A 12500-nucleotide genomic window follows, 5' to 3' on the forward strand; every position below is an offset into this window, starting at 1 on the left:
CTATAGATGCCCTGTGAAAACATTGGCCATAGATATATGTGAATTACTTCCCTTGGGTATGAACATTTATGAATGATTAAATGGGTGAAAGAAGGCCACACAAAATGAAAATCAGTAAATAACAAAATCACTTCCCTTGTGAGTAAGAACAGTCATACCATGTTCCAACTTTTTGCTAAAAATTCGCCCACAATGTGACCTTCAAAGTTAAAAAGGGGTAACTGAACTTCATGTTTGGATGTCATGGAGTCATGGAGTCCAACATGAAGAAATGTATAAGAACACAAGAATGTATGAATGACAAAGAACAAATGTTTATTTTTGAATGTTTTATGTATGTTATTATTACGGACACAAAAGCTCAGCAATGCAATTTCTCTTTTAGAGATTAATGAAGTTATTGTATTGTATGTCAGTAAATTTTGAAAGCCCTAGATTCATAAACATCTGAAAACTGCTCAACGTCTTTGCATCACGGCACATTAATAAAAGTAAGAGTTAGTAAGACTGGCCTAACTGCTATGGTGAGGCAGTAATAACTCGTTGATGAAGAATTATTTGAATTCTGAATTTCGAACAAACAAATACAGTGTCCTTCCAAACCCCCTTTTCAGGCCTCCAAGAATAAAAAAATAAGCTGGTCTTAAAAAGGAGGAAATCTGCTTAATATGTAGGTAAATGTACAACAGGTTGTGAACAGAAAATCCAAAAATGTAAGGTCTGAAAAGCGGGGAAGTTTGAAAAGGGGGGAAGGGGGGGACCTAAAATGTGACGATCATAACAACCATAATTTATCTAACAAAGTTCATTCTGAAATCTTCTTCAGCGTTTGATTATGGAGAGACTAAATCCTCAGTTCAGATGTGGTCTTAACTCCTTGTCTCCCAGGTACACACAGTCACTATGTACATTACATCTGTTATCATTCGGCACATATCCGCATCCTGCTTAGACTGTTAGCTTCAGTCGCTTCCTGTAACGTTGATCTAACGCCAGGATTCTAGCCTGTTGATACAGTTTCTACAATTCTGAGTGACCTGCTGCAGCACAGCTGGTCTCGGCTTAAAAAATCTTGGTCAACATAGATGGGGTACAAAGTGTTAAAATAAAACGTCCTTCCAAAGTTGATGACAGGTCCCCAGAGTATTCACAAAATTATATGGTACTGGAACTGGAAGCCTTGCACAGCGACGAAAAAGATGTCCACGCCTACATGAAGAAGCATCCTTCACGGCTTCAGCGGAAACAGTCGGCTGGGGATGAGGACAGCACCTATGTAAAAAATATAGACAAGAACAAAAATATATGTCAATGGAAAAACAAAGAAACAAGTAGAGAAGGACCTCCCCACCTTTACACAGTGAAAATGAAAAACACATGTGAATGTACTTATGTTTTAAATCTCCCCCCCCCCCCCCCCCCAATTAAGACCAATTATCCAAGATATTTTTCAGTCCTCAAAGGAGAATTTCACTGTTCTCACGGAACCCTGTAGAAAACTGAGCTGTGCTAATATATTATATAACTGCAAACATCCCTCAAATTCAATATTGCAAGCCACTATACATTCCTCATAAAGGCACTTCATGCTCACGTGTGAAAACTAACATAAGTTTACAAGTGTGTATCTACTTATAATAATAATAATAATAATAACGGGCATTTATAAAGCGCCTTATCAGAAGTTCAAAGCGCGTGACAACAATACGTGTATAAAAAATTCATACAATCACTGTCAGATTCAAACAACACATCATGCACATCTCACATCCCCAGACTCTATGCCAAGGCAAAAAAAAAAAGAAGTCTGTTTACGGTATCCCGACCGACCCTATTTTTTTGCGCGACCCTAGACTTTTTTTTGGCATTTGGGAAAAAAAGAAAAAAAATCAAAATTTTAAAACAAAGTTTGTCAATGTTTTTTGGCAAAATAATTTGATGTTTTTTGGAGAAAAAAAAAATCCCGACCTACTGACCCTATTTTTTGGGCCGATGTTACCGTAAACAGACTATTTTTTTGTTTGGCCTAAGGAACTATCCGTAATGTTGTTGGAACAAGTGAGTTTTCAAATTGGATTTAAAAGATGAAATCATGTATGGAGAGTGACGTAATAGAAAGGGGAGTGAATTCCATAACTGAGGGCCATGATATGAAAACGTGCGGAAGCCATGAGCCTTGCGTTTAAAGCAACCTTGACGGAGAAGTCGAGCATCAGCAGAAGAATGAAGGGTGCGAGAGGGAGTGTAGAGGGAGACCAGTTACGAAAGATAGGCAGGTGCCGATTCAGAGAATGAGAGATGATCTTGTAGCAGAAGCAGGCAGCTTTATACCTAATACGTTGAGACACAGGAAGCCAGTGAAGTTCTTTCATGAGAGGAGTGCTGCAGAGAGTTTTACTTTTTGCAAGGGTTGGAGAGTGGAGTCAGGGCAGCCTAGGAGAAGGGATTTGCTGTAATCCAATCTACACAGAATGCAGGATGTAACGAGAGTTTTAGTGGCATCAACAGTCAGAAATGTTCTTGTGGAACCTATTCTTCTAGTTCTAATGTAGTACCTGTTTGTAGTGAACTCACCAGCAGGAGTATTGCATACATAATTACGCATTACTGAATTAAAGTAACTATTTTCAAAGCTTCTCGCTTACCTTGGAATAGTGTCAAGCAGCTTATGTTGTGTCTAGATCAGCAATCAGATCTTCACACTCAGCCTGCACTTGCTGAAAACTGGACATGCCTGCATCTCAATCAAGCTGTTGTTGCGGAGACAACGGAACCATGCTCAAGTCAGGTCCAACTGAAATGAAAGCATATTGTTAGCTGATAAATGATTTGATCAAGCAAAACCATGCGGTATTTTTTTAATAAAATATTTTGTATACCCCGCTAATGCAAAAATAATGTACATATTTACTATTAGCATTAATTTTAGCTGGTCATTCAAACCAGAGCTTGTTCTAGAACTCCACAAGAACAACCATGGCAGTTGGCAATGGCACTGGCAGAATACAGATCAAAACAATATTAGTATTAGCCTCACCAAGGGTTGACTTCCCATCAAAATGAATGACGGACTGAATCAAACTTTAGAGACATTACAATTTTTCACAACGATTTTTTCAGCAAACAGCCATGTTTACCTGTACAAATGTATCAGTGATATCACTATGAGTATGACAGTATGACAGTGTGGTAAGCTTACCGACGATTCGTTCAGTATAGTCTTTCTATGTAAGTAGTGGTCCAGTGAACGATACCTTCCGCCTGTGGTTCGAGACAGAGATTAAGTTGAAACTTAATTCGAGAAGCCAAACACTGACGAATACTTACGTATTTTGAGCAAAACCCACGCACGTCGACCACAAGTTGATGTCTGCTGGAGTACGTAATCATAACGTAGAGGACAACAGTTTCACTTGGCTGGCTTCGGTTATTCCCTGTATCTGTTCCTTGCTGTTCTCCAAGAGACACCATGGTGCAGCAAGCTGAAGGGTGTCCTGTCGTATTTCCTCGAAGTTGTAGTAGGCAACCAGGAGGTGGGGGGCGACTGACCTGCAGCAGAATTCAAATCAATTAGTCAAGTCACTATGACATATCTTTATTGTTATCGCCACACGACGGGCGCTGTGGCGGGGTGGTAAGACGTCGGCCTCGTAATCGGAAGGTCGAGGGTTCGAATCCCGGCCGCGGCCGCCTGGTGGGTTAAGAGTGGAGATTTTTCCGATCTCCCAGGTCAACTTGTGTGCAGACCTGCTAGTGACTTATCCCCCTTCGTGTGTACAGTAGTCCCTTCCATTTCCGGCCCTTTCGTGGGCGTGAACCTACCCGGAGCGGCCAGCTTTCCCATGACTAATGAGTTTTCCTTCTATAATTGACTCTTAATGGCCGTTAACCTGTCTGACGCGGTCAACGGTCACTGATTTTTGCCCTAAGGTGCCCCTCTTACTCGACAGGAGCGGCCACTTAACGGCCACTTGTCACTTTCGCGGGTGAGCGCCTGTGGTGTGTGTGTGTGTGTGTGTGTGTGTGTGTGTGTGTGTGTGTGTTGTGTGCACAGACGGCACAGCACGAGCAGACGACATGAATACTTATGCATGCGCAAACTGTAAATACAGACATGCGCATACATGTACATTTACGGCAGTCACTTCCGGATCGATCACAGCTGATGTGAGTTTGAAACACTTGTTTATCTGACACTCAAATACATATATAATAATCCAAACAACACACATAGAAACATACGAAACAATAGCTTAGCCAGGACGATCGAGTTAAACACGCAAATAATTAAGATGTATAAACGAAAGCAAAACTAACAGAGACAATGAATCGGCGGCTCGTGGATGATCGCTTTCTTTTCTTCATGAAAACTTGATCGTGTTTTGTTTTGTTTTTTGGAGGAGGAGGGGGCCTGTAATGAACGGCCACCTGATATTTGCGGTCACCTTTGCAATGACTAATGGGTGACCGGATATGGCAGGTACTACTGTACACGCAACCACAAGACCAAGTGCGCACGGAAAAGATCCTGTAATCCATGTCAGAGTTCGGTGGGTTATGGAAACACGAAAATACCCACCATGCTTCCTCCGAAAGCGGCGTGTGGCTGCCTAAATGGCGGGGTAAAAACGGTCATACACGTAAAAACACGAGTGTACATGGGAGTTTCAGCCCACGAACGCAGAAGAAGAAGTTATCGCCACACCAACCCTAAATTTTTCCTACCATACTGTACTATTTGTTATCCGAGAGAGAAAAAATCCATGTTGCAGACTCAACTGGAAAAATTCCGTTCTCCATCATCTAGTGGACAGAGCTCACATGATTTCAAACAAATCTTTTTTTAAAGTCACATACTTTGTGCGACAGTGTTAGTTTACTGTAACTGTAATTTATAAATAGCAAATTAAAAAATATCACTTATCAGATAATCAGCTAAATGCCTGGCAGATGACCCTCATTCAAAGTGAGTCGTGGCTAAACCATGAAACTAGAAAAACAGGTTATAATATATAATCTATAAATCTCACACTGACAGCGGACAGAAACTGAGAAAACACCCAGTATACATGTACCGGTACTCACAAAAGAGTTACAAGTAGCATATTATCACTATCAGTATCACTAATAGCATACTATACTGGGCAAATAACAGCAATTTTTACTCACTGGGGGTTTCCTGGCTGGAGTCTTTGGTGTTTCTGTTAGGCGCGTTTGATCGATCTGCGCGATCGCGCTGCGCGTTTGGTGGATCGATCAAACGAGCACACATCGATCGATGTGTGCGCGTTTGATCGATGCAAAGAATACAATACAAGAATCGTTAAAACGCGCAGCTCTTATACTTGCGCATTTGGACGATCTGTCACAAAGTAAGTCCCTACCACACACAAACGTCGCACGCCGGAAGTGAAAAGTTTCAAATACAGGAATGTTCCGAAATATACCCCGACAACGTTTTTGATTACAATTCAGCTATTTTTTCTTTTTTTTTTGATTACTGCTGAGCTCTATTCACATAGGCTCAAGTTAGTTTTATTGCTTCAGTCTCTCTTCATTCGTTTAACTCATACATGATGGAGAGGTTTAGGCACACACTGCGGCAAGTGGAGGCAGATATATGCATCAGCCATGTGTCCCAAATCAATCTTGATGTCAAGCGAAAAGTTCAATACGATTGTGAACCACCTAAGAGACAAACACACACACACACACACACACACACACACACACACACACACACACACACACACACACACACACACACACTGCACACATGCACTTACATACACCCAGACACATACACATACACACCCGCGCACATACACACACATGCACAACCTTACACACACAAACACACACACACGGGCGGGGATGTAGCTCAGTCAGTCGGTAGCGCGCTGGATTTGTATCCAGTTGGTCGCTGTCAGCGTGAGTTCGTCCCCACGTTCGGCGAGAGATTTATTTCTCCGAGTCAACTTTGTGTGCAGACTCGCGCCTCGGTGTCCGAACACCCCCGTGTGTACACGGCAAGCACAAGACCAAGTGCGCACGATGACTGCCTAAATGAGAGAGAGAGAGAGACAGAAAGAGAGAGAGAGAGAGAGAGAGAGAGAGAGAGAGAGAGAGAGAGAGAGAGAGAGACGCACGCGGGCCAAGGAAGAGAGAGAAAGAGATACAGGGACAGGGACAAACATACTGACAGTAGCTGAAGTATATGGGTTCATCGACAGAGAGAGACTGAGAGAGAGAAAGAGAAAGACCTACTTCCGGTCATAACTTCCGGTCATTGCCAGCAGACGTGTGTGTGCGTAGTACGATGGTGATTTGTGAGACGGATCGTCCAAATGCGCAAGTATATAAGAGCTGCGCGTTTTAACGATTCTTGTATTCTTTGTATCGATCAAACGCGCACACATCGATCGATGTGTGCGCGTTTGATCGATCCACCAAACGCGCAGCGCGATCGCGCAGATCGATCAAACGCGCCTAACATTTCTACTGACTTCTGTAGCACATGGTTGGTTGGCAGACTTCCTGGAATGAGTGCTCGCTTGCCTGTAGGCCCAGCAAAAAAACATGCAAAGAAAATGTTCAAAATGCTGAGTCGAAATTATAAGTTAAATTAACTAAACAGACCTATACATTTAGATCTATTGAAATAGAAACAAGAATTAGTAAAACACACTACTGCAAATCTGTCAAGAATGAACAAGACTGACTCAGTGACCGAGTAAAACAACAAAAGAAATCTAAGTTCTAACCCAGAAGTTTACTAGAATATATTCAAAAACACATTATCACAAGAACAAAGAGTGGTTTTTCCCCATTACCTAATAATTATAGCTCAGAATTACGCCTTTGTCAATGTATGATTCAGAATACGATTGTGTTATTTTTTGTCTGCGAGCTGTAAAAGTACTAGTTACTACTAAGTACTAAGCCTCATACTGATTGATTGATACTACTAGAGCTTCGTCACTTGAAGCATTACAAGCAAAACAACACAGCACAGACAATCAGATGAAAGCTTATTTTCGCTATATTACTAGTTTTTTTACGTACCGTATTTGAAGCATGTTTCTTTGAAATGTCGGGAACATATCCTCGCATTCTTCGGGTTGAAAAGCTTGTCAGCACGGTTGATTTTGTGGAAGAGCAGCTCTCCATTCGGCATCCGCTTTTCCGTTTGGTATACCATGGAAAGTTATAAGCGTTGAAGATCTTAGTGAGCTCACGCTGCATCCAGGCATACAACAATTTGCACCGGGCATCTTGAAATCATGGTTCACTTCTCTGGCATCATCGAAAAATGGCGAAACGGAAGTGACTTTTTTCGGAATGCAGCTTTCTTCCGGTTGTCAGCACTTACCGCGAGCGCAGCGAGTTGGCGATTGATCCAGTCAATACACAACTATGCGCCGGCATAGACCACTGATCTAACAAGAAAAATGTTCATTCAAAATGAACAGCGTCGATGCAATGTCCACCAAAGATTTATTTTGGGAAGTGTTAAAGGTTAGGGTCAAAAGTTAATGAATTGCATGTTGTGCTGGATATAGGCCTATATAAATTGTTTATTTCAGTCAATGCTTGATCAAACAGCCACAAGAAAAAAAAACTTTTTAATTAAAAAATAGAGCTTGTTTGAAACAGGTAGAAAGGAAGAGTTGATATTGCAATATCTGTACGTGGGAATGTGGTGAAAAAGAGTGCTAAAAGTAGTAAGTCAGTCTCAGATCCATTTCAAATATTTATTGCAGAAAAACAAAATACAAATTACAAAAAAACACAGAACCATTACCAGGTGTCCTAGGAATGTTTGAAAACAATAGTTTTAATTTTACACTGTAAATACAGGAATCAGAATTAAACACCTCAAACTGATTGGCACATGCATAATGAATCACCTGGAATTGCAACAGGGAGATACTGAAGTAATTGGAAACAAACATCTGAAATTGACAGAGAAACAATTGAAAATATAGTACCAGTTGACATGAGCGTACAATATTTTAATGGAAGTGCAATTTTAGCACGAAGCATCCGCACGAGGATGCACTAACAATTACATAGTGCCACAAAATGTGTACGGACATTTCACAACCGTGCATTATTAGCACAGAACACATACATGGGGGCGCACAAAACATTATTGTGACAATAATTTACACGAAACATTTCACATAAGTACATTTTTATGCATGGTGCATCTACTACAGGAGGGTGCTCCAACAATGATGCATAGTGCCAACATTTAGCGCAAACTTTTCACAAAAGTGCATTATTACCACAAAGCGCATACAGCGATTATATAGTAGCAAGTTGCACTAAACATTTGAACAAAATGCATTTTGTTCAAATGTTAACAGCACAGCACCAAGTTTTGCATAAGTGCACAACAGCACTGACCATTTCACAAAAGTGCATAACAGATGTGACAATTTTACAAAAGTGCATTGACCATTTCAGGCAGATGGCTAACATGCAGATTTCGCTTTTGTCTGTCTTTCTTTGAAAAGTAGGCATGTTCAAGATCGATGAAGTCATGAGCAATTGGGTTAGATGACAGAAAAGATTCAAAAACGTCAGATTCAGTTAGATGACAGAAAAGATTCAAAAACGTCAGATTCAGTGTTTTGGGCACTGTTGAACAGGAACATTCTCTCCTGTTCAACAAATGTGGGTTCAATTCAAAAGCAACATTGTCACAGATAGGCTAGTGTTACATTTCTGTAAAGTTTCAAAAACATCTTCCATGTGTTGGTTACTGTTGAACAGAGGCATATTTTCCTGTTCAAAAAAGTCTGACACAAATTTTTGTAGTTGTGGGTTAAGGTTCGATCTATACCGTCATTCAAACGAGTCGTAGAACCGTCATTGTCACAGATAGTGTTACATTTCTGTTTTACATTCAAACGAGTCGTTGAAGTAGTAGTACATTTGCGTTTGGTTGTTTTTTCTTTTAGATTCCTGTCACTCATACTAGCAGTATTGATTGAGGTACATACATCTGTTGATGTACAGGGATGACTTGTTTGTAATGAATCCTTGTTTCCTCCACATTGAGTTTGCATTGCAGTTGGACAGAAATGAACAGGTGTTAATTGATAAACACATTGATAATGGCTTTTGAGAAAATCAATCAATTCTGCAAAGGAATTAACTTGATGACATCAAAACTGCAGCGCCATTTGAAGAATGGTTACCATTTCTGTTTCTTTGATGGGAACTGATGATCAAACAAATAAAAACTTTGACTATCCAAGTTACCATGAATGGCAATAGTTGACTCCTGAAAAGTAGCAAGGATATAATTTGAGACGATAAACGCCTGATGCAATACCTCCTCAAGGTCAGTCAACTCAAAACCTTCATCATTCGCAACATCAGTAGGCAACACAGCGGGATTCGTATGTCCAGAAATCATGTCGAAAAAATATTCCATTTCAAAAGCATGTCCAACCACAGTTGTTGGCAAGTGTTCGTGTCCGAGGTAGCCTTCAGTGTGTGTATATGTATTCATGTGACAGAGAGCGTGACCTCATTCTTCAATCCTCTCTCTCTCTTCTTTCTCATTCGAACGCACACACGCAAGAACGTAGCCGCTACGCACGCATGCACGCGCACACACACACACACACACCCCGCTGACGCACAAACCACGCACTCACACACTGACTGTCGGCAAGCATCTCTTTTTATATTTAGTCAAGTTTTGACTAAATATTTTAACATCGAGGGGGAATCGAAACGAGGGTCGTGGTGTATGTGCGTGTGTCTGTGTGTGTGTGTGTGTGTGTGTGTGTGTGTGTGTGTAGAGCGATTCAGACTAAACTACTGGACCGATCTTTATGAAATTTGACATGAGAGTTCCTGGGTATGAAATCCCCGAACGTTTTTTTCATTTTTTGGATAAATGTCTTTGATGACGTCATATCCGGCTTTTCGTGAAAGTTGAGGCGGCACTGTCACGCCCTCATTTTTCAACCAAATTGGTTGAAATTTTGGTCAAGTAATCTTCGACGAAGCCCGGGGTTCGGTATTGCATTTCAGCTTGGTGGCTTAAAAATTAATTAATGGCTTTGGTCATTAAAAATCTGAAAATTGTAAAAAAAAATAACAATTTATAAAACGATCCAAATTTACGTTTATTTTATTCTCCATCATTTGCTGATTCCAAAAACATATAAATATGTTATATTCGGATTAAAAACAAGCTCTAAAAATTAAATATATAAAAATTATTATCAAAATGTTTTTTTCGAAATCAATTTAAAAACACTTTCATCTTATTCCTTGTCGGTTCCTGATTCCAAAAACATATACATATGATAATTATGTTTGGATTAAAAACACGCTCAGAAAGTTAAAACGAAGAGAGGTACAGAAAAGCGTGCTATCCTTCTCAGCGCAAGTACTACCCCGCTCTTCTTGTCAATTTCACTGCCTTTGCCGTGCGCGGTGGACTGACGATGCTACTGTCTTGCTGCGTTGCATTGCGTTCAGTTTCATTCTGTGAGTTCGACAGCTACTTGACTAAATATTGTATTTTCGCCTTACGCGACTTGTTTTCTTTACCTTTGTTTATTGTGTTTTCGATATTTGTGTTTATTTTTTGCTTGACTTATCTGTTTTATTTTAATGTTTGCTATCCACATCGTGTGATAAATGTTTCTTCTCAGTCTCCGAGTCAGTTTAGTTTCTGCACGCCGCTTTGGTACTCCTTGTTTTTCTAACTGGTGTATTGTGCGCGATTTGCGGATTTATTTTTATTCCTTTCATATGCTGTTGAAGTGTTGTGGGTGTTATTGTCTGTATATGTTGCGTCTGTGTATGCCTACAAGAATTTGCATTCGCTCTCTGCCAGTACAAGTCCAAACTTTATTGGGTGTAATGTGCCTGTGGTCTGCTGGCAGTCGAGCACAGATAGTTTTCAAACATTCCTCCAGTGAGCCGCCTCGCGCTGCGACCTGAGTAAAGCGCTTCTTTGGTCTCTGGCAACGTTGAACTGCGCTGATATGCCCAGCGACGTGCGGACAAAGTGATCGCTGTATTCACCCTCTCTGGATAACTTGCACATGTCAAAACAGTTGCAGAAACACAAATCTCAAAACTGTTAGGCTTTTTCTCTTTTTATATTTAGTCAAGTTTTGACTAAATATTTTAACGTAGAGGGGGGAATCGAGACGAGGGTCGTGGTGTATGTGTGTGTGTGTGTGTGTGTGTGTGTGTGTGTGTGTGTGTGTCTGTCTGTCTGTCTGTGTGTGTGTGTAGAGCGATTCAGACCAAACTACTGGACCGATCTTTATGAAATTTGACATGAGAGTTCCTGGGATTGATATCCCCGAACGTTTTTTCATTTTTTTGATAAATGTCTTTGATGACGTCATATCCGGCTTTTCGTGAAAGTTGAGGCGGCACTGTCACGCCCTCATTTTTCAACCAAATTGGTTCAAATTTTGGTCACGTAATCTTCGACGAAGCCCGGACTTCGGTATTGCATTTCAGCGTGGTGGCTTAAAAATTAATTAATGACTTTGGTCATTAAAAATCGGAAAATTGTAAAAAAAAAAATAAATTTATAAAACGATCCAAATTTACGTTTATCTTATTCTCCATCATTTGCTGATTCCAAAAACATATAAATATGTTATATTCGGATTAAAAACAAGCTCTGAAAATTAAATATATAAAAATTATTATCAAAATTAAATTGTCCAAATCAATTTAAAAACACTTTCATCTTATTCCTTGTCGGTTCCTGATTCCAAAAACATATAGATATGATATGTTTGGATTAAAAACACGCTCAGAAAGTTAAAACAAAGAGAGGTACAGAAAAGCGTGCTATCCTTCTTAGCGCAACTACTACCCCGCTCTTCTTGTCAATTTCACTGCCTTTGCCATGAGCGGTGGCCTGACGATGCTACGAGTAAAATGGCATTGCGTTCAGTTTCATTCTGTGAGTTCGACAGCTACTTGACTAAATATTGTATTTTCGCCTTACGCGACTTGTTTTCACTTTTGGCAGCGTTCACTCTAAATGTGCTGCCTAAAACGGACTCGTTTCTGTCCACAGCCAAAGCTTTCACACAAAATTTGCTATGACAGCTAAGACCGCATTTGTTACATTTTAGCAGTGTTGACCCCAAGTTTCTACTTCAAACAAAAAATCAATAGCAAAATCTCAAAGTATGTGCGAGTCCCCTAAAATATGGACCACCTTCAACAAATCGAAGAAAAAGAAGCTAAAGGCTTTTTTCATTAATTCATTAAGAAGCTTGCTGGAAATAACCTATTACTAGCCCTCGAGATCAGTTTAAAAAAAAAATAACAAAAAGTCTTCTTTTCGTGCAAGTTGATAATTTTACTTATTTTCACTCTGTTTTTGATAAGCTTCTTTAGTTTCCTGGTGTTCTTCAAATAATGCTCTCATCAACCCGAAACAGATCAATCTAAAGCATATTTGAATTAGTCTGATCCAGACATGGCCTGAC

At 40.2% G+C, this 12500-nt stretch overlaps 1 long non-coding RNA gene across 2 annotated transcripts; it reads right to left on the reverse strand.

Moving 5' to 3' along the window:
- Window positions 1-151: 151 nt before the first annotated feature.
- On the reverse strand, window positions 152-7610 carry LOC138957489 (uncharacterized). Of its 2 annotated transcripts, none has more exons than XR_011453045.1 (5): window positions 7066-7607; window positions 5170-6558; window positions 3328-3549; window positions 2646-2794; window positions 152-1272 (listed from the first exon to the last, which is right to left on the reverse strand). It is a non-coding gene; the product is annotated as an uncharacterized lncRNA (long non-coding RNA). The 2 variants fall into 2 exon arrangements; XR_011453046.1 differs by lacking the exon at window positions 152-1272 and adding an exon at window positions 1775-2462 and having other exon boundaries at window positions 7066-7610.
- Window positions 7611-12500: the final 4890 nt, after the last annotated feature.

This window comes from Littorina saxatilis, unplaced genomic scaffold, assembly GCF_037325665.1.
Source record: "Littorina saxatilis isolate snail1 unplaced genomic scaffold, US_GU_Lsax_2.0 scaffold_690, whole genome shotgun sequence".
Taxonomy (NCBI): Eukaryota; Metazoa; Mollusca; class Gastropoda; order Littorinimorpha; family Littorinidae; genus Littorina; species Littorina saxatilis.